Source organism: Rhipicephalus microplus, chromosome 2 (assembly GCF_043290135.1).
Source record: "Rhipicephalus microplus isolate Deutch F79 chromosome 2, USDA_Rmic, whole genome shotgun sequence".
NCBI classification, from domain to species: Eukaryota; Metazoa; Arthropoda; class Arachnida; order Ixodida; family Ixodidae; genus Rhipicephalus; species Rhipicephalus microplus.
The window spans coordinates 92,306,696-92,328,776 of record NC_134701.1 but is presented as its reverse complement, the minus strand read 5'-3'; the positions used below and the strand labels follow the sequence as shown (position 1 = coordinate 92,328,776).

Below are 22,081 nucleotides of genomic sequence, written 5' to 3'. Positions count from 1 at the left end.
TGTCATAAATGCTGGAGTAAGCAAATGGCGTCGGTGGTTCAGTGGTAGAATACTCGCCTGCCACGCGGCTGACCCGGATTCGATTTCCAGCTGACATATCGTTTATTTTAAAAGCGTTCTTGCGTGCCTTTCCGCAATATTGCATGTCATGGGTGCAGAAGTAAACAAATGGCGTCGGTAGTTCAGTGGTAGAATACTCGCCTGCCACGCGGGTGACCCGGGTTCGATTCATGGCCGACGCATTGTTATCTTTAGAAAAGCTCACGCATGCTGTTACACAATATTGCATGCAATGAATGCAGAAGTAAGCAAATGGCGTCGGTGGTTCAGTGGTAGAATACTCGCCTGCCACGCGGGTGACCCGGGTTGGATTCCCGGCCGACGCATCGTTTATTTTACAAAAGCTCACGCGTGCTGTTACGCAATATTGCATGCCTTGAATGCAGGAGTGTGCAAATGGCGTCGGCGGTTCAGTGGTAGAATACTCGCCTGCCACGCGGGTGACCCGTGTTCTATTCCCTGCCGAAGCATTGCTACTTTTAGAAAAGCTCACACGCGCTGTTACGAATTATTGCATATCTTGAATGCAGGAGTAAGCAACTGGCGTTGGTGGTTCAGTGGTAAAATACTCGGCTGCCAAGCGGGTGACCCGGGTTCGGTTCCCGGCTGACGCATCGTTAATTTTAAAAAGGTCACGCGCGCTGTTACGCAATATTGCATGCCATGAATGCAGGAGAAAACAAATGGCGTCGGTGGTTCAGTGGTAAAATGCTCGCCTGCCACACGGGTGACCCGAGTTCAATTCCCGGCCGACGCATTGTTATCTTTAAAAAGCTCACGCGTGCTGTTACGCTATATATGCATGTCATGAATGCAGAAGCAAGCAGATGGCGTCGGTGGTTCAGTCGCAGAGTACGCGCTGCCACGCGGCTGACCCGGCTTCGATTCCCGCCTGACGCATCGTTATTTTTAAAAAGGTCACGCGTGCTGTTACGCTATATTGCATGCCATGAATGCAGGAGTAAGCAAATGGCATCGGTGGTTACGCGGTAGAATTCTCGCCTGGCACGCGAGTGACCCGGGTTCAAATCCCGGCTGACGCATCGTTATTTTTAGAAAAACTTACGCGTGCTGTTACGCTATATATGCATGCCATGAATGCAGGAGTAAGCAAATGGCGTCGGTGGTTCAGTGGTAGAATACTCGCCTGCCACGCGGGCGACCCGTGTTCTATTCCCTGACGAAGCATTGCTACATTTAGAAAAGCTCACACGTGCTGTTACGAATTATTGCATATCTTGAATGCAGGAGTAAGCAACTGGCGTTGGTGGTTCAGTGGTAAAATACTCGGCTGCCAAGCGGGTGACCCGGGTTCGGTTCCCGGCTGACGCATCGTTAATTTTAGAAAAGCTCACACGTGCTGATACGCAATACTGCATGCCATGAATGCAGGAGTAAGCAAATGGCGTCGGTGGTTCAGCGGTAGAATACTCGCCTGCCGCGCGGGTGACCCGGGTTCAATTCCTGGCCGACGCATCGTTATCTTTAAAAAGCTCACGCGTGCTGTTACGCAATATTGCATGTCATGAATGCCGCAGTAAACAAATGGCGTCGGTGCTTCAGTGGCAGAATACTCGATTGCCACGCGGGCGTCCCGGGTTCGATTGCCGGCTGACGCATCGTTATTTTTAGAAAAGCTCACGCGTGCTGTTACGCAATATTGCATGCCATGAATACAGGGGTAAGCAAATGCCGTCGGTGGTTCAGTGGTAGAATACTTGCCTGCCAAGCGTGTGACCCGAGTTCAAATCCCGGCTGACGCATCGTTATTTTTAGAAAAGCTCACGCGTGCTGTTACGCTATATATGTATGCCATGAATGCAGGAGCAAGCAAATGGCGTCGGTGGTTCAGTCGTAGAATACGCGCCTGCCACCCGGCTGACCCGGGTTCGATTCTCGCCTGACGCATCGTTATTTTTAGAAAAGCTCACGCGTGCTGTTACGCAATATTGCATGCCATGAATGCAGGAGTAAGCAAATGGCGTCGGCGGTTCAGTGGTACAATACTCGCCTGTCACGCGGGTGACCCGGGTTCTATTCGCTGCCGAAGCATTGTTACTTTTAGAAAAGCTCACACGTGCTGTTACGAATTTGTGCATGTCTTGAATGCAAGAGTAAGCAACTGGCGTTGGTGGTTCAGTGGTAGAATACTCGGCTGCCACGCGGGTGACCCGGGTTTGGTTCCCGGCTGACGCATCGTTATTTTTAGAAAAGCTCACGCGTGCTGTTACGCAATATTGCATGCCATGAATGCTGGAGTAAGCAAATGGCGTCGGTGGTTCAGCGGTAGAATACTCGCCTGCCACGCGGGTGACCAGGGTTGAAATCCCGGCTGACGCATCGTTATTTTTAGAAAAGCTCACACGTGCTGTTACGCAATATTACATGTCATGAATGCCGCAGTAAACAAATGGCGTCGGTGCTTCAGTGGCAGAATACTCGATTGCCACGCGGGTGTCCCGGGTTCGATTGCCGGCTAACGCATCGTTATTTTTAGAAAAGCTCACCCGTGCTGTTACGCAATATCGCATGCCATGAATACAGGAGTAAGCAAATGCCGTCGGTGGTTCAGTGGTAGAATACTTGCCTGCCAAGCGTGTGACCCGGGTTCAAATCCCGGCTGACGCATCGTTATTTTTAGAAAAGCTCACGCGTGCTGTTACGCTATATATGCATGCCTTGAATGCAGGAGTAAGCAAACGGCGTCGGTGGTTCAGTGGTAGAATACTCACCTGCCACGCGGGTGACCCGCGTTCGATTCCCGGGCGACGCATTGTTACTTTTAGAAAAGCTCACACGTGCTGTTACGCAATATTGCATGTCATTAATGCCGCAGTAAACAAATGGCGTCGGTGGTTCAGTAGTAGAATACTCGGCTGCCACGCGGGTGACCCGGGTTCGACTTCCTGCTGACGCATCGTTATCTTTAAAAAAGCTCACGCGTGCTGTTACGCTATATATGCATGCCATGCATGCAGGAGTAAGCAAGTGGTGTTGGTGGTTCAGTGGTAGAATACTCACCTGCTGCGTGGTTGACCCGGGTTCGATTCCCGGCTGACGCAGTGTTATTTTTATGAAAGCCTATGCATGCTGTTACGCTATATATGCTTGCCATGAATGCAGGGGCAAGCAGATGGCGTTGGTATTTCAGTCGTAGAATACTCGCCTGCCACGCGGGTGACCCGGGTTCGATTCCCGGTCGACGCATTGTTATTTTTAGCAAGGCTCACGTGTGCTGTTACGAATTATCGCATGTCATGACTGCAGCAGTAAGAAACTGGCGTTGGTGGTTCAGTGGTAGAATACTCGGCTGCCACGCGGGTGACCCAGGTTTGATTCCCCGACTACGCATTGTTAAATTTAGAAAAACTCACGCGTGATATCACGCTATATATGCATGCCATGAATGCAGGAGTAAGCAAATGGCGTCGGTGGTTCAGTGGTAAAATATTCGCCTGCCACGCGGGTATCCCGGGTTAGATTCCCAGCTGACGCATCGTTTATTTTAAAAACGTTCCTGCGTGCTATTCTGCAATTTTGCACGCCACAAATTCAGCAGCCACCAAACAGCGTCGGTGGTTCAGTGGTAGAATACTCGCCTGCCACGCGGGTGACCCGGGTTCGATTCCAGGCCCACGCATCGTTATTTTTAGAGAAGCTCTCGCGTGCTGTTACGCTATATTGCATGCCATGAACGCAGGAGCAAGCAAATGGCATCGGTGGTTGAGCGGTAGAATTCTCGCCTGGCACGCGGGTGACCCGGGTTCAAATCCCGGCTGACGCATCGTTATTTTTACAAAAGCTTACGCATGCTGTTAGGCAATATTGCATGCTGTGAATGCTGGAGTAAGCAAATGGTGTCGGTGATTCAGTTAAAGAACACTCGCCTGCCACGCGGGTAACATGGGTTCGATTCCCGGCCGACGCATCGTTTATTTTAGAAAAGTTCCCGCCTGCTATTCCGCAATATTGCCCGTCATGAATGCAGGAGCCAGCAAACGGTGTCGGTGGTTCAGTGGTAGAATACTCGACTGCCACGCGGGTGACCCGGGTTCGATTCCTGGCTGACACATTGTTATTTTTAGAAAAGCTCACACGTAATGTTACGCCATATTGCATGTCATAAATGCTGGAGTAAGCAAATGGCGTCGGTGGTTCAGTGGTAGAATACTCGCCTGCCACGCGGCTGACCCGGATTCGATTTCCAGCTGACACATCGTTTATTTTAAAAGCGTTCTTGCGTGCCTTTCCGCAATATTGCATGTCATGGATGCAGAAGTAAACAAATGGCGTCGGTAGTTCAGTGGTAGAATACTCGCCTGCCACGCGGGTGACCCGGGTTCGATTCATGGCCGACGCATTGTTATCTTTAGAAAAGCTCACGCATGCTGTTACACAATATTGCATGCAATGAATGCAGAAGTAAGCAAATGGCGTCGGTGGTTCAGTGGTAGAATACTCGCCTGCCACGCGGGTGACCCGGGTTGGATTCCCGGCCAACGCATCGTTTATTTTACAAAAGCTCACGCGTGCTGTTACGCAATATTGCATGCCTTGAATGCAGGAGTGTGCAAATGGCGTCGGCGGTTCAGTGGTAGAATACTCGCCTGCCACGCGGGTGACCCGTGTTCTATTCCCTGCCGAAGCATTGCTACTTTTAGAAAAGCTCACAGATGCTGTTACGAATTATTGCATGTCTTGAATGCAGGAGTAAGCAACTGGCGTCGGTGGTTCAGTCGTAGAATACGCGACTGCCACGCGGCTGACCCGGGTTCAAATCCCGGCTGACGCATCGTTATTTTTAGAAAAGCTCACACGTGCTGATACGCAATATTGCATGTCATGAATGCCGCAGTAAACAAATGGCGTTGGTGCTTCAGTGGTAGAATACTCGACTGCCACGTGTGTGACCCGGGCTCGATTTCTGGCTGACGCTCCGTTATATTTAGAAAAGCTCTCGCGTGCTATTACGCAATATTGCATGCCATGAATACAGGAGTAAGCAAATGCCGTCGGTGGTTCAGTGGTAGAATACTCCCCTGCCAAGCGTGTGACCCGGGTTCAAATCCCGGCTGAAGCATCGTTATTTTTAGAAAAGCTCACGCGTGCTGTTACGCTATATATGCATGCCATGAATGCAGGATTAAGCAAACGGCGTCGGTGGTTCATTGGTAGAATACTCACCTGCCACGCGGGTGACCCAGGTTCGATTCCCGGCCGACGCATTGTTATTTTTAGAAAAGCTCACACGTGCTGTTACAAACTATTGCATGTCATGAATGCAGAAGTAAGCAACTGGCGTTGGTGGTTCAGTAGTAGAATACTCGGCTGCCACGCGGGTGACCCGGGTTCGATTCCCTGCCGAAGCATTGTTACTTTTAGAAAAGCTCACACGTGCTGTTACGCAAAATTGCATGTCATGAATGCCGCAGTAAACAAATGGCGTCGGGGGTTCAGTGGTAGAATGCTTGCCTGCCGCACGGGTGACCCGGGGTCGATTCCCTGCCGAAGCATTGTTACATTTAGAAAAGCTCACACGTGCTGTTACGCAATATTGCATGTCATGAATGCAGGAGTAAGCAAACTGCGTCGGTGGTTCAGTGGTAGAATATTCACCTGCCACGTGGGTGACCCGTGTTCGATTCCCGGCCGACGCATTGTTATTTTTAGAAAAGCTCACACGTGCTGTTACGAATCATTGCATGCCATGAATGCAGGATTAACCAACTGGCGTTGGTGGTTCAGTAGTAGAATACTCGGCTGCCATGCGGGTGACCCGGGTTCGATTCCCCGCCGAAGCATTGTTACTTTTAGAAAAGCTCACACGTGCTGTTACGCAATATTGCATGTCATGAATGCCGCAGTAAACAAATGGCGTCGGTGGTTCAGTAGTAGAATACTCGGCTGCCACGCGGGTGACCCGGGTTCGACTTCCTGCCGTAGCAATGTTACTTTTAGAAGAGCTCACACGTGCTGTTACGCAATATTGCATGTCATGAATGCCGCAGTAAACAAATGGCGTCAGTGGTTCAGTGGTAGAATGCTTGCCTGCCGCACGGGTGACCAGAGGTCGATTCCCTGCCGAAGCATTGTTAGATTTAGAAAAGCTCACACGTGCTGTTACGCAATATTGCATGTCATGAATGCCGGAGAAAACAAATGGCGTCGGTGGTTCGGTGGTAAAATGCTCGCCTGCCACACGGGTGACCCGGGTTCAATTCCCGGTCGACGCATTGTTATTTTTAGAAAGGCTCACGCGTACTGTTACGAATTATCGCATGTCATGACTGCAGCAGTAAGAAAATGGCGTTGGTGGTTCAGTGGTAGAATGCTCGGCTGCCACGCGGGTGACCTGGGTTCAATTCCCGGTCGACGCATTGTTATTTTTAGAAAGGCTCACGCGTACTGGTACGAATTATCGCATGTCATGACTGCAGCAGTAAGGAAATGGCGTTGGTGGTTCAGTGGTAGAATACTCGGCTGCCACGCGGGTGACCTAGGTTCGATTCCCCGCCTACGCATTGTTAAATTTAGAAAAACTCACGCGTGATATCACGCTAAATATGCATGCCATGAATGCAGGAAGAAGCAAATGCCGGCGGTGGTTCAGTGGTAGAATACTCGCCTGCCACGCGGGTGACCCGGGTTCGATTCCCGGCCGACGCATAGTTGTTTTTAAAAAAGCTCACGCGTGCTGTTACGCAACATTTCATGTCATGAACGCAGGAGTAAACAAATGGCGTCGGTGGTTCAGTGGTAGAATACTCGGCTGCCACGCGGGTGACCCAGGTTCGATTCCCCGCCTACGCATTGTTAAATTTAGAAAAACTCACGTGTGATATCACGCTAAATATGCATGCCATGAATGCAGGAAGAAGCAAATGCCAGCGGTGGTTCAGTGGTAGAATACTCGCCTGCCACGCGGGTGACCCGGGCTCAATTCCCGGCCGACGCATAGTTGTTTTCAAAAAAGCTCACACGTGCTGTTACGCAACATTTCATGTCATGAATGCAGGAGTAAACAAATCGCGTCGGTGGTTCAGTGGTAAAATATTCGCCTGCCACGCGGGTATCCCGGGTTAGATTGCCGGCTGAGGCATCGTTTATTTTAGAAACGTTCCTGCGTGCTATTCTGCAATTTTGCACGCCATAAATGCAGGAGCCACCAAACAGCGTCGGTGGTTCAGTGGTAGAATACTCGCCTGCCACGCGGGTGACCCGGGTTCCATTCCCGGCCGACGCATCGTTTATTTTAAAAAATTCCTGCGTGCTATTTCACAATATTACGTGCCTTGAATGCAGGAGCCAGCAAATGGCATCGGTGGTTCAGTGGTAGAATACTCCCCTGCCACGCTGGTGACCCGGGTTTGATTCCAGGCCGACGCATCGTTACTTTTAGAAAAATCACGCGTGCTGTTACGCTATATTGCATGCCATGAATGCAGGAGTAAGCAAATGACATCGGTGGTTCAGCGGTAGAATTCTCGCCTAGCACACGGGTGAACCGGGTTCAAATCCCGGCTGACGCATCGTTATTTTTAGAAAAGCTCACACGTGCTGTTACGCAATATTGCATGTCATGAATGCCGCAGTAAACAAATGGCGTCGGTGGTTCAGTAGTAGAATACTCGGCTGCCACGCGGGTGACCCGGGTTCGACTTCCTGCCGTAGCAATGTTACTTTTAGAAGAGCTCACACGTGCTGTTACGCAATATTGCATGTCATGAATGCCGCAGTAAACAAATGGTGTCGGTGGTTCAGTGGTAGAATGCTCGCTTGCCACACGGGTCACCCGGGTTCAATGCCCGGCCAACGCATCGTTATCTTTAAAAAAGCTCACGCGTGCTGTTACGCTATATATGCATGCCATGCATGCAGGAGTAAGCAAGTGGTGTTGGTGGTTCAGTGGTAGAATACTCACCTGCTGCGCGGTTGACCCGGGTTCGATTCCCGGCTGACGCAGTGTTATTTTTATAAAAGCTTATGCATGCTGTTACGCTATATATGCATGCCATGAATGCAGGGGCAAGCAGATGGCGTTAGTATTTCAGTGGTAGAATACTCGCCTGCCACGCGGGTGACCCGGGTTTGATTCCCGGAAGACGCATTGTTATTTTTAAAAAGGCTCACGTGTGCTGTTACGAATTATCGCATGTCATGACTGCAGCAGTAAGAAACTGGCGTTGGTGGTTCAGTGGTAGAATACTCGGCTGCCACGCGGGTGACCCAGGTTCACTTCCCCGCCTACGGATTGTTAAATTTAGAAAAACTCACGCGTGATATCACGCTATATATGCATGCCATGAATGCCGGAAGAAGCAAATGCCAGTGGTGGTTCAGTGGTAGAATACTCGCCTGCCACGCGGGTTACCCGGGTTCAATTTCCGGCCGACGCATAGTTGTTTTTAAAAAAGCTCACGCGTGCTGTTACGCAACATTGCATGTCATGAATGCAGGAGTAAGCAAATGGCGTCGGTGGTTCAGTGGTAGAATACTCCCCTGCCACGCGGGTGACCCGGGTTCCATTCCCGGCCGACACATCGTTTATTTTAAAAAATTCCTGCGTGCTATTTCACAATATTGCGCGCCTTGAATGCAGGAGCCAGCAAAGGCATCGGTGGTTCAGTGGTAGAATACTCGCCTGCCACGCGGGTGACCCGGGTTTGATTCCAGGCCGACGCATCGTTATTTTTAGAGAAGCTCTCGCGTGCTGTTACGCTATATTGCATGCCATGAACGCAGGAGCAAGCAAATGGCATCGGTGGTTCAGCGGTAGAATTCTCGCCTGGCACGCGGGTGACCCGGGTTCAAATCCCGGCTGACGCATCGTTATTTTTAGAAAAGCTTACGCATGCTGTTAGGCAATATTGCATGCTGTGAATGCTGGAATAAGCAAATGGTGTCGGTGGTTCAGTTGTAGAATACTCGCCTGCCACGCGGGTGACGTGGGTTCGATTCCCGGCCGACGCATCGTTTATTTTAGAAAAGTTCCCACCTGCTATTCCGCAATATTGCCCGTCATGAACGCAGGAGCCAGCAAACGGTGACGGTGGTTCAGTGGTAGAATACTCGACTGCCACACGGGTGACCCGCGTTCGATTCCCGGCTGACACATTGTTATTTTTAGAAAAGCTCACACGTAATGTTACGCCATATTGCATGTCATGAATGCTGGAGTAAGCAAACGGCGTCGGCGGTTCTGTGGTAGAATACTCGCCTGCCACGCGGCTGACCCGGATTCGATTTCCAGCCGACACATCGTTTATTTTAAAAGCGTTCTTGCGTGCCTTTCCGCAATATTGCATGCCATGTATGCAGGAGTAAACAAATGGTGTCGGTAGTTCAGTGGTAGAATACTCGCCTGCCACGCGGGCGACCCGGATTCGATTCATGGCCGACGCATTGTTATCTTTAGAAAAGCTCACGCATGTTACACAATATTGCATGCCTTGAATGCAGGAGTGTGCAAATGGCGTCGGCGGTTCAGTGGTAGAATACTCGCCTGCCACGCGGGTGACCCGTGTTCTATTCCCTGCCGAAGCATTGCTACTGTTAGAAAAGCTCACACATGCTGTTACGAATTATTGCATGTCATGAATGCAGGAGTAAGCAACTGGCGTCGTTGGTTCAGTCGTAGAATACGCGCCTGCCACGCGGCTTACCCGGGTTCAAATCCCGGCTGACGTATCGTTATTTTTAGAAAAGCTCACACGTGCTGTTACGCAATATTGCATGTCATGAATGCCGCGGTAAACAAATGGCGTCGGTGCTTCAGTGGTAGAATACTCGACTGCCACGTGGGTGACCCGGGTTCGATTCCCCGCTGACGCTTCGTTATATTTAGAAAAGCTCTCGCGTGCTGTTACGCAATATTGCATGTCATGAATACAGGAGTAAGCAAATGCCGTCGGTTGTTCAGTGGTAGAATACTCCCCTGCCAAGCGTGTGACCCGGGTTCGAATCCCGGCTGAAGCATCGTTGTTTTTAGAAAAGCTCACGCGTGCTGTTACGCTATATATGCATGCCATGAATGCAGGAGTAAGCAAACGGCGTCGGTGGTTCATTGGTAGAATACTCACCTGCCAAGCGGGTGACCGGTGTTCGATTCCCGGCCGACGCATTGTTATTTTTAGAAAAGCTCACACTTGCTGTTACGAACTATTGCATGTCATGAATGCAGAAGTAAGCAACTGGCGTTGGTGGTTCAGTAGTAGAATACTCGGCTGCCACGCGGGTGACCCGGGTGCGATTCCCTGCCGAAGCATTGTTAGTTTTAGAAAAGCTCACACGTGCTGTTACGCAATATTGCATGTCATGAATGCCGCAGTAAACAAATGGCGTCGGTGGTTCAGTGGTAGAATGCTTGCCTGCCGCACGGGTGACCCGGGGTCGATTCCCTGCCGAAGCATTGTTACATTTAGAAAAGCTCACACGTGCTTTTACGCAATATTGCATGTCACGAATGCCGGAGAAAACAAATGGCGTCGGTGGTTCAGTGGTAAAATCCTCGCCTGCCACACGGGTGACCCGGGTTCAATTCCCGGTCGACGCATTGTTATTTTTAGAAAGGCTCACGCGTACTGTTACGAATTATCGCATGTCATGACTGCAGCAGTAAGGAAATGGCGTTGGTGGTTCATTGGTAGAATACTCGGCTGCCACGCGGGTGACCTAGGTTCGATTCCCCGCCTACGCATTGTTAAATTTAGAAAAACTCACGCGTGATATCACGCTAAATATGCATGCCATGAATGCAGGAAGAAGCAAATGCCAGCGGTGGTTCAGTGGTAGAATACTCGCCTGCCACGCGGGTGACCCGGGTTCGATTCCCGGCCGACGCATAGTTGTTTCTAAAAAAGCTCACGCGTGCTGTTACGCAACATTTCATGTCATGAACGCAGGAGTAAACAAATGGCGTCGGTGGTTCAGTGGTAGAATACTCGGCTGCCACGCGGGTGACCCAGGTTCGATTCCCCGCCTACGCATTGTTAAATTTAGAAAAACTCACGCGTGATATCACGCTAAATATGCATGCCATGAATGCAGGAAGAAGCAAATGCCAGCGGTGGTTCAGTGGTAGAATACTCGCCTGCCACGCGGGTGACCCGGGTTCAATTCCCGGCCGACGCATAGTTGTTTTTAAAAAAGCTCACACGTGCTGTTACGCAACATTTCATGTCATGAATGCAGGAGTAAACAAATGGCGTCGGTGGTTCAGTGGTAAAATATTCGCCTGCCACGCGGGTATCCCGGGTTAGATTGCCGGCTGACGCATCGTTTATTTTAGAAACGTTCCTGCGTGCTATTCTGCAATTTTGCACGCCATAAATGCAGGAGCCACCAAACAGCGTCGGTGGTTCAGTGGTAGTATACTCGCCTGCCACGCGGGTGACCCGGGTTCCATTCCCGGCCGACGCATCGTTTATTTTAAAAAATTCCTGCGTGCTATTTCACAATATTGCGCGCCTTGAATGCAGGAGCCAGCAAATGGCATCGGTGGTTCAGTGGTAGAATACTCCCCTGCCACGCTGGTGACCCGGGTTTGATTCCAGGCCGACGCATCGTTATTTTTAGAAAAGCTCACGCGTGCTGTTACGCTATATTGCATGCCATGAATGCAGGAGTAAGCAAATGACATCGGTGGTTCAGCGGTAGAATTCTCGCCTAGCATACGGGTGACCCGGGTTCAAATCCCGGCTGACGCATCGTTATTTTTAGAAAAGCTTACGCATGCTGTTACGCAATATTGACTGTTGTGAATGCTGGAAAAAGCAAATGGTGTCGGTGGTTCAGTTGTAGAATACTCGCCTGCCACGCGGGTGACGTGGGTTCGATTCCCGGCCGACGCATCGTTTATTTTACAAAAGTTCCCGCCTGCTATTCCGCAATATTGCCCGTCATGAATGCAGGAGCCAGCAAACGGTGTCGGTGGTTCAGTGGTAGAATACTCGACTGCCACGCGGGTGACCCGGGTTCGATTCCCGGCTGACACATTGTTAGTTTTAGAAAAGCTCACACGTAATGTTACGCCATATTGCATGTCATGAATGCTGGAGTAAGCAAATGGCGTCGGTGGTTCAGTGGTAGAAAACTCGCCTGCCACGCGGCTGACCCGGGTTCAAATCCCGGCTGACGCATCGTTATTTTTAGAAAAGCTCACACGTGCTGTTACGCAATATTGCATGTCATGAATGCCGCAGTGAACAAATGGCGTCGGTGCTTCAGTGGTAGAATACTCGACTGCCACGTGGGTGACCCGGGTTCGATTCCCGGCTGACGCTTCGTTATATTTAGAAAAGCTTTCGCGTGCTGTTACGCAATATTGCATGCCATGAATACAGGAGTAAGCAAATGCCGTCGGTGGTTCAGTGGTAGAATACTCCCCTGCCAAGCGTGTGACCCGGGTTCAAATCCCGGCTGAAGCATCGTTATTTTTAGAAAAGCTCACGCGTGCTGTTACGCTATATATGCATGCCATGAATGCAGGAGTAAGCAAACGGCGTCGGTGGTTCATTGGTAGAATACTCACCTGCCAAGCGGGTGACCGTTGTTCGATTCCCGGCTGACGCATTGTTATTTTTAGACAAGCTCACACGTGCTGTTACGAACTATTGCATGTCATGAATGCCGCAGTAAACAAATGGCGTCGGTGGTTCAGTGGTAGAATAATTGCCTGCCGCACGGGTGACCCGGGGTCGATTCCCTGCCGAAGCATTGTTACATTTAGAAAAGCTCACACGTGCTGTTACGCAATATTGCATGTCATGAATGCCGGAGAAAACAAATGGCGTCGGTGGTTCAGTGGTAAAATCCTCGCCTGCCACACGGGTGACCCGGGTTCAATTCCCGGTCGACGCATTGTTATTTTTAGAAAGGCTCACGCGTACTGTTACGAATTATCGCATGTCATGACTGCAGCAGTAAGAAAATGGCGTTGGTGGTTCAGTTGTAGAATACTCGGCTGCCACGCGGGTGACCCGGGTTCAATTCCCGGTCGACGCATTGTTATTTTTAGAAAGGCTCACGCGTACTGTTACGAATTATCGCATGTCATGACTGCAGCAGTAAGGAAATGGCGTTGGTGGTTCAGTGGTAGAATACTCGGCTGCCACGCGGGTGACCTAGGTTCGATTCCCCGCCTACGCATTGTTAAATTTAGAAAAACTCACGCGTGATATCACGCTAAATATGCATGCCATGAATGCAGGAAGAAGCAAATGCCAGCGGTGGTTCAGTGGTAGAATACTCGCCTGCCACGCGGGTGACCCGGGTTCAATTCCCGGCTGACGCATAGTTGTTTTTAAAAAAGCTCACACGTGCTGTTACGCAACATTTCATGTCATGAATGCAGGAGTAAACAAATGGCGTCGGTGGTTCAGTGGTTCAGTGGTAAAATATTCGCCTGCCACGCGGGTATCCCGGGTTAGATTGCCGGCTGACGCATCGTTTATTTTAGAAACGTTCCTGCGTGCTATTCTGCAATTTTGCACGCCATAAATGCAGGAGCCACCAAACAGCGTCGGTGGTTCAGTGGTAGAATACTCGCCTGCCACGCGGGTGACCCGGGTTCCATTCCCGGCCGACGCATCGTTTATTTTAAAAAATTCCTGCGTGCTATTTCACAATATTGCGCGCCTTGAATGCAGGAGCCAGCAAATGGCATCGGTGGTTCAGTGGTAGAATACTCCCCTGCCACGCTGGTGACCCGGGTTTGATTCCAGGCCGACGCATCGTTATTTTTAGAAAAGCTCGCGCGTGCTGTTACGCTATATTGCATGCCATGAATGCAGGAGTAAGCAAATGACATCGGTGGTTCAGCGGTAGAATTCTCGCCTAGCACACGGGTGACCCGGGTTCAAATCCCGGCTGACGCATCGTTATTTTTAGAAAAGCTTACGCATGCTGTTACGCAATATTGACTGTTGTGAATGCTGGAAAAAGCAAATGGTGTCGGTGGTTCAGTTGTAGAATACTCGCCTGCCACGCGGGTGACGTGGGTTCGATTCCCGGCCGACGCATCGTTTATTTTAGAAAAGTTCCCGCCTGCTATTCCGCAATATTGCCCGTCATGAATGCAGGAGCCAGCAAACGGTGTCGGTGGTTCAGTGGTAGAATACTCGACTGCCACGCGGGTGACCCGGGTTCGATTCCCGGCTGACACATTGTTATTTTTAGAAAAGCTCACACGTAATGTTACGCCATATTGCATGTCATGAATGCTGGAGTAAGCAAATGGCGTCGGTGGTTCAGTGGTAGAAAACTCGCCTGCCACGCGGCTGACCCGGGTTCAAATCTCGGCTGACGCATCGTTATTTTTAGAAAAGCTCACACGTGCTGTTACGCAATATTGCATGTCATGAATGCCGCAGTAAACAAATGGCGTCGGTGCTTCAGTGGTAGAATACTCGACTGCCACGTGGGTGACCCGGGTTCGATTCCCGGCTGACGCTTCGTTATATTTAGAAAAGCTTTCGCGTGCTGTTACGCAATATTGCATGCCATGAATACAGGAGTAAGCAAATGCCGTCGGTGGTTCAGTGGTAGAATACTCCCCTGCCAAGCGTGTGACCGGGGTTCGAATCCCGGCTGAAGCATCGTTATTTTTAGAAAAGCTCACGCGTGCTGTTACGCTATATATGCATGCCATGAATGCAGGAGTAAGCAAACGGCGTCGGTGGTTCATTGGTAGAATACTCACCTGCCAAGCGGGTGACCGGTGTTCGATTCCCGGCCGACGCATTGTTATTTTTAGAAAAGCTCACACGTGGTGTTACGCAATATTGCATGTCATGAATGCCGGAGAAAACAAATGGCGTCGGTGGTTCAGTGGTAAAATGCTCGCCTGCCACACGGGTGACCCGGGTTCAATTCCCGGCCGGCGCATCGTTATCTTTAAAAATGCTCACGCGGGCTGTTACGCTATATAGCATGCCATGAATGCAGGAGTAAGCAAGTGGCGTTGGTGGTTCAGTGGTAGAATACTCGCCTGCCACGCAGGTGACCCGGATTCGATTCCCGGCAAACGCATCGTTATTTTTAGAAAAGCTCACGCGTGCTGTTACGCTATATTTGCATGCCATGAATGCAGGAGCAAGCAAATGGCGTCGATGCTTTAGTGGTAGAATACTCGCCTGCCACGCGGGTGACCCGAGTTCAATTCCCGGCCGACGCATCGTTATCTTTAAAAGGCTCACGCGTGCTGTTACGCTATATATGCATGCCATGAATGCAGGAGCAAGCAAATGGCGTCGGTGGTTCAGTCGTAGAATACGCGCCTGCCACGCGGCTGACCCGGCATCGATTCCCGCCTGACGCATCGTTATTTTTAAAAAGGTCACGCGTGCTGTTACGCTATATTGCATGCCATGAATGCAGGAGTAAGCAAATGGAATCGATTGTTCAGCGTTAGAATTCTCGCCTGGCACGCGGGTGACCCGGGTTCAAATCCCAGCTGACGCATCGTTATTTTTAGAAAAACTTGCGCGTGCTGTTACGCTATATATGCATGCCATGAAGGCAGGAGTAAGCAAATGGCGTCGGTGGTTAAGTGATAGAATACTCGCCTGCCACGCGGGTGACCCGTGTTCTATTCCCCGCCGAAGCATTGCTACTTTTAGAAAAGCTCACGCGTGCTGTTACGAATTATTGCATATCTTGAATGCAGGAGTAAGCAACTGGCGTTGGTGGTTCAATGGTAAAATACTCGGCTGCCAAGCGGGTGACCCGGGTTCGGTTCCCGGCTGACGCATCGTTAATTTTAGAAAAGCTCACACGTGCTGTTACGCAATACTGCATGCCATGAATGCAGGAGTAAGCAAATGGCGTCGGTGGTTCAGCGGTAGAATACTCGCCTGCCACGCGGGTGACCCGGGTTCAATTCCTGGCCGACGCATCGTTATCTTTAAAAAGCTCACGCGTGCTGTTACGCTATATATTTATGCCATGAATGCAGGAGCAAGCAAATGGCGTCGGTGGTTCAGTCGTAGAATACGCGCCTGCCACGCGGCTGACCCGGGTTTGATTCTCGCCTGACGCATCGTTATTTTTAGAAAAGCTCACGCGTGCTGTTACGCAATATTGCATGCCGTGAATGCAGGAGTAAGCAAATGGCGTCGGTGGTTCAGTGGTAGAATACTCCCCTGCCAAGCGTGTGACCCGGGTTCGAATCCCGGCTGAAGCATCGTTGTTTTTAGAAAAGCTCACGCGTGCTGTTACGAATTTGTGCTTATCTTGAATGCAAGAGTAAGCAACTGGCGTTGGTGGTTCAGTGGTAGAATACTCGGCTGCCACGCGGGTTACCCGGGTTCGATTCCCGGCGGAGACGCAGTGTTATATTTATAAAAGCTTATGCATGCTGTTACGCTATATATGCATGCCATGAATGCAGGAGCAAGCAGATGGCGTTGGTGGTTCAGTGGTAGAATACTCGCCTGCCATGCGGGTGACCCGGGTCGATTCCCGGTTGACGCATTGTTATATTTAGAAAGGCTCACGCGTGCGTTTACGAATTATTGCATGTCATGAATGCAGGAGTAAGAAACTGGCGTTGGTGGTTCAGTGGTAGAATACTCGGCTGCCACGCGGGTGACCCGGGTTTGGTTCCCGGCTGACGCATCGTAATTTTAGAAAAGCTCACGCGTGCTGTTACGCAATATTGCATGCCATGAATGCACGAGTAAGCAAATGGCGTCGGTGGTTCAGCGGTAGAATACTCGCCTGCCACGCGGGTGTACCGGGTTCAAATCCCGGCTGACGCATCGTTATTTATAGAAAAGCTCACACGTGCTGTTACGCAATATCGCATGTCATGAATGCCGCAGTAAACAAATGGCGTCGGTGCTTCAGTGGTAGAATACTCCCCTGCCAAGCGTGTGACCCGGGTTCAAATCCCGGCTGAAGCATCGTTATTTTTAGAAAAGCTCACGCGTGCTGTTACGCTATATATGCATGCCATGAAATCAGGAGTAAGCAAACAGCGTCGGTGGTTCAGTGGTAGAATACTCGCCTGCCACGCGGATGACCCGGGTTCAATTCCCGGCCGACGCATCGTTTATTTTAAAAAGTTCCTGCGTGCTATTTCACAATATTGCGCGCCTTGAATGCAGGAGCCAGCAAATGGCATCGGTGGTTCAGTGGTAGAATACTCGCCTGCCACGCGGTTGACCCGGGTTTGATTTCAGGCCGACGCATCGTTATTTTTAGAAAAGCTCACGCGTGCTGTTACGCTATATTGCATGCCATGAATGCAGGAGTAAGCAAATGGCATCGGTGGTTCAGCGGTAGAATTCTCGCCTGGCACGCTGGTGACCCGGGTTCAAATCCCAGCTGACGCATCGTTATTTTTACAAAAGCTCACACGTAATGTTACGTCATATTGCATGTCATGAATGCTGGAGTAAGCAAATGGCGTCGGTGGTTCAGTGGTAGAATACTCGCCTGCCACGCGGCTGATCCGGGTTTCATTTGCGGCCGACACATCGTTTATTTTAAAAACGTTCTTGCGTGCCTTTCCGCAATATTGCATGTCATGTATGCAGGAGTAAACAAATGGCGTCGGTAGTTCAGCGGTAGAATACTCGCCTGCCACGCGGGTGACCCGGGTTCGATTCCCGGCCGACGCATTGTTATTTTTAAAAAAGCTCACGCATGCTGTTACGCTATATATGCATGCCATGAATGCAGGAGAAAGCAAATGGCATTGGTGGTTCAGTGGTAGAATACTCGCCCTCACGCAGATGACCCGGATTTGATTCCCGGCAAACGCATCGTTATTTTTATAAAACCTCACGCGTGCTGTGACGCTATATATGCATGCCATGAATGCAGGAGCAAGCAAATGGCGTCGGTGCTTCAGTGGTAGAATACTCGCCTGCCACGCGGGGGACCCGGGTTCAATTCCCGGCCGACGCATCGTTATCTTTAAAAAGCTCACGCGTGCTGTTACACTATATATGCATGCCATGAACGCAGGAGCAAGCAAATGGCGTCGGTCGTTCATTCGTAGAATACGCGCCTGCCACGCGGCTGACCCGGGTTCGATCCCCGCCTGACGCATTGTTATTTTTAGAAAAGCTCACGAGTGCTGTTACGCAATATTGCATGACATGAATGCAGGAGTAAGCAAATGGCGTCGGTGGTTCAGTGGTAGAATACTCGCCTGCCACGCGGGTGACCCGTGTTCTATTCCCTGCCGAAGCACTGCTACTTTTAGAAAAGCTCACACGTGCTGTTACAAATTATTGCATGTCTTGAATGCAGGAGTAAGCAACTGGCGTTGGTGGTTCCGTGGTAGAATACTCGGCTGCCACGCGGGTGACCCGGGTTTGGTTCCCGGCTGACGCATCGTTATTTTTAGAAAAGCTCACGCGCGCTGTTACGCAATATTGCATGCCATGAATGCAGGAGTAAGCAAATGGCGTCGGTGGTTCAGTGGTAGAATACTCGCCTGCCACGCGGGTGACCCGTGTTCTATTCCCTGCCGAAGCACTGCTACTTTTAGAAAAGCTCACACGTGCTGTTACAAATTATTGCATGTCTTGAATGCAGGAGTAAGCAACTGGCGTTGGTGGTTCCGTGGTAGAATACTCGGCTGCCACGCGGGTGACCCGGGTTTGGTTCCCGGCTGACGCATCGTTATTTTTAGAAAAGCTCACGCGCGCTGTTACGCAATATTGCATGCCATGAATGCAGGAGTAAGCAAATGGCGTCGGTGGTTCAGCGGTAGAATACTCGCCTGCCACGCGGTTGACCCGGGTTCAAATCCCGGCTGAAGCATCGTTATTTTAAGAAAAGCTCACGCGTGCTGTGACGCTATAAATGCATGCCATGAATGCAGGAGTAAGCAAACGGCGTCGGTGGTTCAGTGGTAGAATACTGACCTGCCAAGCGGGTGACCGGTGTTCGATTCCCGGCCGACGCATTGTTATTTTTAGAAAAGCTCACACGTGCTGTTACGCAATATTGCATGTCATGAATGCCGCAGTAAACAAATGGCGTCGGTGCTTCAGTGGTAGAATACTCGACTGCCACGCGGGTGACCCGGGTTCGATTCCCGGCTGACGCATCGTTATATTTAGAAAAGCTCTCGCGTGCTGTTACGCAATTTTGCATGCCATGAATACAGGAGTAAGCAAAAGCCGTCGGTGGTTCAGTGGTAGAATACTCACCTGCCAAGCGTGTGACCCGGGTTCAAATCCCGGCTGAAGCATCGTTATTTTAAGAAAAGCTCACGCGTGCTGTGACGCTATAAATGCATGCCATGAATGCAGGAGTAAGCAAACGGCGTCGGTGGTTCAGTGGTAGAATACTGACCTGCCAAGCGGGTGACCGGTGTTCGATTCCCGGCCGACGCATTGTTATTTTTAGAAAAGCTCACACGTGCTGTTTCGAACTATTGCATGTCATGAATGCAGGAGTAAGCATATGGCGTTGGTGGTTCAGTAGTAGAATACTCGGCTGCCGCGCGGGTGACCCGGGTTCGATTCCCTGCCGAAGCATTGTTACTTTTAGAAAAGCTCACCCGTCCTATTACGCAATATTGCATGTCATGAATGCCGCAGTAAACAAATGGCGTCTGTGGTTCAGTGGTAGAATGCTTGCCTGCCACACGGGTGACCCGGGGTCGATTCCCTGCCGAAGCATTGTTACATTTAGAAAAGCTCACACGTGCTGTTACGCAATATTGCATGTCATGAATGCCGGAGAAAACAAATGGCGTCGGTGGTTCAGTGGTAGAATACTCGGCTGCCACGTGGGTGACCCGGGTTTGGTTCCCGGCTGACGCATCGTTATTTTTTGAAAAGCTCACGCGTGCTGTTACGCAATATTGCATGCCATGAATACAGGAGTAAGCAAATGCCGTCGGTGGTTCAGTGGTAGAATACTCACCTGCCAAGCGTGTGACCCGGGTTCAAATCCCGGCTGAAGCATCGTTATTTTAAGAAAAGCTCACGCGTGCTGTTACGCTATATATGCATGCCATGAATGCAGGAGCAAGCAAATGGCGTTGGTGCTTCAGTGGTAGAATACTCGCCTGCCACGCGGGGGACCCGGGTTCAATTCCCGGCCGACGCATCGTTATCTTTAAAAAGCTCATGCGTGCTGTTACGCTAAATATGCATGCCACGAATGCAGTAGCAAGCAAATGGCGTTGGTGGTTCAGTCGCAGAATACGCGCCTGCCACGCGGCTGACCCGGGTTCGATCCCCACCTGAAGCATCGTTATTTTTAGAAAAGCTCACGCGTGCTGTTTCGCAATATTGCATGACATGAATGCAGGAGTAAGCAAATGGCGTCGGTGGTTCAGTGGTAGAATACTCGCCTGCCATGCGGGTGACCCCTGTTCTATTCCCTGCCGAAGCATTGCTACTTTTAGAAAAGCTCACACGTGCTGTTACGAATTATTGCATGTCTTGAATGCAGGAGTAAGCAACTGGCGTTGGTGGTTCAGTGGTAGAATACTCGGCTGCCACGCGGGTGACCCGTGTTCTATTCCCTGCCGAAGCATTGCTACGTTTAGAAAAGCTCACACGTGCTGTTACGAAATATTGCATGTCTTGAATGCAAGAGTAAGCAACTGGCGTTGGTGGTTCAGTGGTAGAATACTCGGCTGCCACGCGGGTGACCCGGGTTTGGTTCCCGGTTGACGCATCGTTATTTTTAGAAAAGCTCACGCGTGCTGTTACGCAATATTGCATGCCATGAATGCACGAGTAAGCAAGTGGCGTCGGTGGTTCAGCGGTAGAATACTCACCTGCCACGCGGGTGTTCCGAGTTCAAATCCCGGCTGACGCATCGTTATTTTTAGAAAAGCTCACACGTGCTGTTACGCAATATTGCATGTCATGAATTCCGCAGTAAACAAATGGCGTCGGTGCTTCAGTGGTAGAATACTCCCCTGCCAAGCGTGTGACCCGGGTTCAAATCCCGGCTGAAGCATCGTTATTTTTAGAAAAGCTCACGCGTGCTGTTACGCTATATATGCATGCCATGAATGCAGGAGTAAGCAAACGGCATCGGTGGTTCAGTGGTAGAATACTCGGCTGCCACGCGGGTGACCCGGGTTTGGTTCCCGGATGACGCATCGTTATTTTTAGAAAAGCTCACGCGTGCTGTTTCGCAATATTGCATGACATGAATGCAGGAGTAAGCAAATGGCGTCGGTGGTTCAGTGGTAGAATACTCGCCTGCCACGCGGGTGACCCGTGTTCTATTCCCTGCCGAAGCATTGCTACTTTTAGAAAAGCTCACACGTGCTGTTACGAATTATTGCATGTCTTGAATGCAGGAGTAAGCAACTGGCGTTGGTGGTTCAGTGGTAGAATACTCGGCTGCCACGCGGGTGACCCGTGTTTGGTTTTCGGCTGACGCATCGTTATTTTTAGAAAAGCTCACGCGTGCTGTTACGCAATATTGCAAGCCATGAATGCACGAGTAAGCAAATGGCGTCGGTGGTTCAGCATTCTGCTTCTGGTCACCGACGCGTGCGGACGCAGGATGGCAGGCTCCTCAAGAGCTGTTTCAGCGGCCGACGCTTGCCGCGGTTTCTCGTGCACATCGCTTCCCAAGGACTACCGTTTAATTCTGCCACCATTGCCCACAGGAGAAGGACTCAGACGCACGTTGGTTCTGCACTGCGACATCGCAGCGCGTCCGTACGGGATTAACGACTTCCGAAAGCCGCTCAAGGAACTAGGCATCATTCAAGAGGTAAGCGGCATAGGAGCGTATCAGATGTCGCACGTCTGGCTTCTTAACATGAAGACAGATGAAGCCAAGAAGATAGTTCTGGACGCTGGCCTACTCTCCGTGAAAGACTGGCCTTGCGTCGTCGTCGACCCAGAAAGGCAAGAGGTGCGTCTCAATTTGCATTGGGTAGCCTTTGACGTCAACGCAGAGACTGTGCGGCGTGCTTTCCGGGAGTACGGTGAAGTGAAAGAAGTTATCAGCGACAAGTGGAGAGACGAAGACTTCGAAGGAGTTGAGTCAACCACAAAATTCGTTCGGCTACTGCTCAAAGAAG

General features: G+C 50.6%; 47 non-coding genes across 47 annotated transcripts; all 47 read left to right on the top strand.

The window, feature by feature from the left end:
• The first annotated feature begins 171 nt into the window (after positions 1–171).
• TRNAG-GCC (transfer RNA glycine (anticodon GCC)) lies at positions 172–242 on the top strand. Its single transcript has one exon. It is a non-coding gene; the product is annotated as a tRNA-Gly (tRNA).
• Positions 243–315: 73 nt separating this feature from the next.
• TRNAG-GCC (transfer RNA glycine (anticodon GCC)) lies at positions 316–386 on the top strand. The gene has a single exon. It is a non-coding gene; the product is annotated as a tRNA-Gly (tRNA).
• Positions 387–746: 360 nt separating this feature from the next.
• Positions 747–817, top strand: TRNAG-GCC (transfer RNA glycine (anticodon GCC)). Its single transcript has one exon. It is a non-coding gene; the product is annotated as a tRNA-Gly (tRNA).
• A 648-nt stretch (positions 818–1,465) lies between these two features.
• TRNAG-GCC (transfer RNA glycine (anticodon GCC)) lies at positions 1,466–1,536 on the top strand. The gene has a single exon. It is a non-coding gene; the product is annotated as a tRNA-Gly (tRNA).
• A 793-nt stretch (positions 1,537–2,329) lies between these two features.
• TRNAG-GCC (transfer RNA glycine (anticodon GCC)) lies at positions 2,330–2,400 on the top strand. The gene has a single exon. It is a non-coding gene; the product is annotated as a tRNA-Gly (tRNA).
• Positions 2,401–2,616: 216 nt separating this feature from the next.
• Positions 2,617–2,688, top strand: TRNAG-GCC (transfer RNA glycine (anticodon GCC)). Its single transcript has one exon. It is a non-coding gene; the product is annotated as a tRNA-Gly (tRNA).
• A 74-nt stretch (positions 2,689–2,762) lies between these two features.
• TRNAG-GCC (transfer RNA glycine (anticodon GCC)) lies at positions 2,763–2,833 on the top strand. Its single transcript has one exon. It is a non-coding gene; the product is annotated as a tRNA-Gly (tRNA).
• A 796-nt stretch (positions 2,834–3,629) lies between these two features.
• TRNAG-GCC (transfer RNA glycine (anticodon GCC)) lies at positions 3,630–3,700 on the top strand. The gene has a single exon. It is a non-coding gene; the product is annotated as a tRNA-Gly (tRNA).
• Positions 3,701–3,773: 73 nt separating this feature from the next.
• Positions 3,774–3,844, top strand: TRNAA-GGC (transfer RNA alanine (anticodon GGC)). The gene has a single exon. It is a non-coding gene; the product is annotated as a tRNA-Ala (tRNA).
• A 217-nt stretch (positions 3,845–4,061) lies between these two features.
• Positions 4,062–4,132, top strand: TRNAG-GCC (transfer RNA glycine (anticodon GCC)). Its single transcript has one exon. It is a non-coding gene; the product is annotated as a tRNA-Gly (tRNA).
• A 217-nt stretch (positions 4,133–4,349) lies between these two features.
• Positions 4,350–4,420, top strand: TRNAG-GCC (transfer RNA glycine (anticodon GCC)). The gene has a single exon. It is a non-coding gene; the product is annotated as a tRNA-Gly (tRNA).
• Positions 4,421–4,493: 73 nt separating this feature from the next.
• Positions 4,494–4,564, top strand: TRNAG-GCC (transfer RNA glycine (anticodon GCC)). Its single transcript has one exon. It is a non-coding gene; the product is annotated as a tRNA-Gly (tRNA).
• Positions 4,565–5,214: 650 nt separating this feature from the next.
• Positions 5,215–5,285, top strand: TRNAG-GCC (transfer RNA glycine (anticodon GCC)). The gene has a single exon. It is a non-coding gene; the product is annotated as a tRNA-Gly (tRNA).
• Positions 5,286–5,646: 361 nt separating this feature from the next.
• On the top strand, positions 5,647–5,717 carry TRNAG-GCC (transfer RNA glycine (anticodon GCC)). The gene has a single exon. It is a non-coding gene; the product is annotated as a tRNA-Gly (tRNA).
• A 505-nt stretch (positions 5,718–6,222) lies between these two features.
• Positions 6,223–6,293, top strand: TRNAG-GCC (transfer RNA glycine (anticodon GCC)). The gene has a single exon. It is a non-coding gene; the product is annotated as a tRNA-Gly (tRNA).
• A 73-nt stretch (positions 6,294–6,366) lies between these two features.
• On the top strand, positions 6,367–6,437 carry TRNAG-GCC (transfer RNA glycine (anticodon GCC)). Its single transcript has one exon. It is a non-coding gene; the product is annotated as a tRNA-Gly (tRNA).
• Positions 6,438–6,654: 217 nt separating this feature from the next.
• Positions 6,655–6,726, top strand: TRNAG-GCC (transfer RNA glycine (anticodon GCC)). Its single transcript has one exon. It is a non-coding gene; the product is annotated as a tRNA-Gly (tRNA).
• Positions 6,727–7,232: 506 nt separating this feature from the next.
• Positions 7,233–7,303, top strand: TRNAG-GCC (transfer RNA glycine (anticodon GCC)). Its single transcript has one exon. It is a non-coding gene; the product is annotated as a tRNA-Gly (tRNA).
• A 1,226-nt stretch (positions 7,304–8,529) lies between these two features.
• TRNAG-GCC (transfer RNA glycine (anticodon GCC)) lies at positions 8,530–8,600 on the top strand. The gene has a single exon. It is a non-coding gene; the product is annotated as a tRNA-Gly (tRNA).
• Positions 8,601–8,671: 71 nt separating this feature from the next.
• On the top strand, positions 8,672–8,742 carry TRNAG-GCC (transfer RNA glycine (anticodon GCC)). The gene has a single exon. It is a non-coding gene; the product is annotated as a tRNA-Gly (tRNA).
• A 73-nt stretch (positions 8,743–8,815) lies between these two features.
• TRNAA-GGC (transfer RNA alanine (anticodon GGC)) lies at positions 8,816–8,886 on the top strand. The gene has a single exon. It is a non-coding gene; the product is annotated as a tRNA-Ala (tRNA).
• A 1,655-nt stretch (positions 8,887–10,541) lies between these two features.
• TRNAG-GCC (transfer RNA glycine (anticodon GCC)) lies at positions 10,542–10,612 on the top strand. The gene has a single exon. It is a non-coding gene; the product is annotated as a tRNA-Gly (tRNA).
• Positions 10,613–10,829: 217 nt separating this feature from the next.
• On the top strand, positions 10,830–10,901 carry TRNAG-GCC (transfer RNA glycine (anticodon GCC)). Its single transcript has one exon. It is a non-coding gene; the product is annotated as a tRNA-Gly (tRNA).
• A 217-nt stretch (positions 10,902–11,118) lies between these two features.
• TRNAG-GCC (transfer RNA glycine (anticodon GCC)) lies at positions 11,119–11,190 on the top strand. Its single transcript has one exon. It is a non-coding gene; the product is annotated as a tRNA-Gly (tRNA).
• Positions 11,191–11,407: 217 nt separating this feature from the next.
• TRNAG-GCC (transfer RNA glycine (anticodon GCC)) lies at positions 11,408–11,478 on the top strand. Its single transcript has one exon. It is a non-coding gene; the product is annotated as a tRNA-Gly (tRNA).
• Positions 11,479–11,982: 504 nt separating this feature from the next.
• Positions 11,983–12,053, top strand: TRNAG-GCC (transfer RNA glycine (anticodon GCC)). The gene has a single exon. It is a non-coding gene; the product is annotated as a tRNA-Gly (tRNA).
• Positions 12,054–12,126: 73 nt separating this feature from the next.
• TRNAG-GCC (transfer RNA glycine (anticodon GCC)) lies at positions 12,127–12,197 on the top strand. The gene has a single exon. It is a non-coding gene; the product is annotated as a tRNA-Gly (tRNA).
• A 73-nt stretch (positions 12,198–12,270) lies between these two features.
• TRNAG-GCC (transfer RNA glycine (anticodon GCC)) lies at positions 12,271–12,341 on the top strand. The gene has a single exon. It is a non-coding gene; the product is annotated as a tRNA-Gly (tRNA).
• Positions 12,342–12,847: 506 nt separating this feature from the next.
• On the top strand, positions 12,848–12,918 carry TRNAG-GCC (transfer RNA glycine (anticodon GCC)). Its single transcript has one exon. It is a non-coding gene; the product is annotated as a tRNA-Gly (tRNA).
• A 365-nt stretch (positions 12,919–13,283) lies between these two features.
• Positions 13,284–13,351, top strand: TRNAG-GCC (transfer RNA glycine (anticodon GCC)). The gene has a single exon. It is a non-coding gene; the product is annotated as a tRNA-Gly (tRNA).
• A 225-nt stretch (positions 13,352–13,576) lies between these two features.
• TRNAG-GCC (transfer RNA glycine (anticodon GCC)) lies at positions 13,577–13,647 on the top strand. The gene has a single exon. It is a non-coding gene; the product is annotated as a tRNA-Gly (tRNA).
• Positions 13,648–14,151: 504 nt separating this feature from the next.
• Positions 14,152–14,222, top strand: TRNAG-GCC (transfer RNA glycine (anticodon GCC)). Its single transcript has one exon. It is a non-coding gene; the product is annotated as a tRNA-Gly (tRNA).
• Positions 14,223–14,439: 217 nt separating this feature from the next.
• On the top strand, positions 14,440–14,510 carry TRNAG-GCC (transfer RNA glycine (anticodon GCC)). Its single transcript has one exon. It is a non-coding gene; the product is annotated as a tRNA-Gly (tRNA).
• A 362-nt stretch (positions 14,511–14,872) lies between these two features.
• TRNAG-GCC (transfer RNA glycine (anticodon GCC)) lies at positions 14,873–14,943 on the top strand. The gene has a single exon. It is a non-coding gene; the product is annotated as a tRNA-Gly (tRNA).
• Positions 14,944–15,881: 938 nt separating this feature from the next.
• Positions 15,882–15,952, top strand: TRNAG-GCC (transfer RNA glycine (anticodon GCC)). The gene has a single exon. It is a non-coding gene; the product is annotated as a tRNA-Gly (tRNA).
• A 217-nt stretch (positions 15,953–16,169) lies between these two features.
• Positions 16,170–16,240, top strand: TRNAG-GCC (transfer RNA glycine (anticodon GCC)). The gene has a single exon. It is a non-coding gene; the product is annotated as a tRNA-Gly (tRNA).
• Positions 16,241–16,460: 220 nt separating this feature from the next.
• On the top strand, positions 16,461–16,530 carry TRNAG-GCC (transfer RNA glycine (anticodon GCC)). The gene has a single exon. It is a non-coding gene; the product is annotated as a tRNA-Gly (tRNA).
• Positions 16,531–16,746: 216 nt separating this feature from the next.
• Positions 16,747–16,817, top strand: TRNAG-GCC (transfer RNA glycine (anticodon GCC)). Its single transcript has one exon. It is a non-coding gene; the product is annotated as a tRNA-Gly (tRNA).
• A 218-nt stretch (positions 16,818–17,035) lies between these two features.
• Positions 17,036–17,106, top strand: TRNAG-GCC (transfer RNA glycine (anticodon GCC)). Its single transcript has one exon. It is a non-coding gene; the product is annotated as a tRNA-Gly (tRNA).
• Positions 17,107–17,610: 504 nt separating this feature from the next.
• Positions 17,611–17,681, top strand: TRNAG-GCC (transfer RNA glycine (anticodon GCC)). Its single transcript has one exon. It is a non-coding gene; the product is annotated as a tRNA-Gly (tRNA).
• A 218-nt stretch (positions 17,682–17,899) lies between these two features.
• Positions 17,900–17,970, top strand: TRNAG-GCC (transfer RNA glycine (anticodon GCC)). The gene has a single exon. It is a non-coding gene; the product is annotated as a tRNA-Gly (tRNA).
• Positions 17,971–18,763: 793 nt separating this feature from the next.
• On the top strand, positions 18,764–18,834 carry TRNAG-GCC (transfer RNA glycine (anticodon GCC)). Its single transcript has one exon. It is a non-coding gene; the product is annotated as a tRNA-Gly (tRNA).
• A 218-nt stretch (positions 18,835–19,052) lies between these two features.
• On the top strand, positions 19,053–19,123 carry TRNAG-GCC (transfer RNA glycine (anticodon GCC)). Its single transcript has one exon. It is a non-coding gene; the product is annotated as a tRNA-Gly (tRNA).
• A 72-nt stretch (positions 19,124–19,195) lies between these two features.
• TRNAG-GCC (transfer RNA glycine (anticodon GCC)) lies at positions 19,196–19,267 on the top strand. The gene has a single exon. It is a non-coding gene; the product is annotated as a tRNA-Gly (tRNA).
• Positions 19,268–19,916: 649 nt separating this feature from the next.
• On the top strand, positions 19,917–19,988 carry TRNAG-GCC (transfer RNA glycine (anticodon GCC)). Its single transcript has one exon. It is a non-coding gene; the product is annotated as a tRNA-Gly (tRNA).
• Positions 19,989–20,062: 74 nt separating this feature from the next.
• Positions 20,063–20,133, top strand: TRNAG-GCC (transfer RNA glycine (anticodon GCC)). The gene has a single exon. It is a non-coding gene; the product is annotated as a tRNA-Gly (tRNA).
• A 649-nt stretch (positions 20,134–20,782) lies between these two features.
• Positions 20,783–20,853, top strand: TRNAG-GCC (transfer RNA glycine (anticodon GCC)). Its single transcript has one exon. It is a non-coding gene; the product is annotated as a tRNA-Gly (tRNA).
• Positions 20,854–22,081: the final 1,228 nt, after the last annotated feature.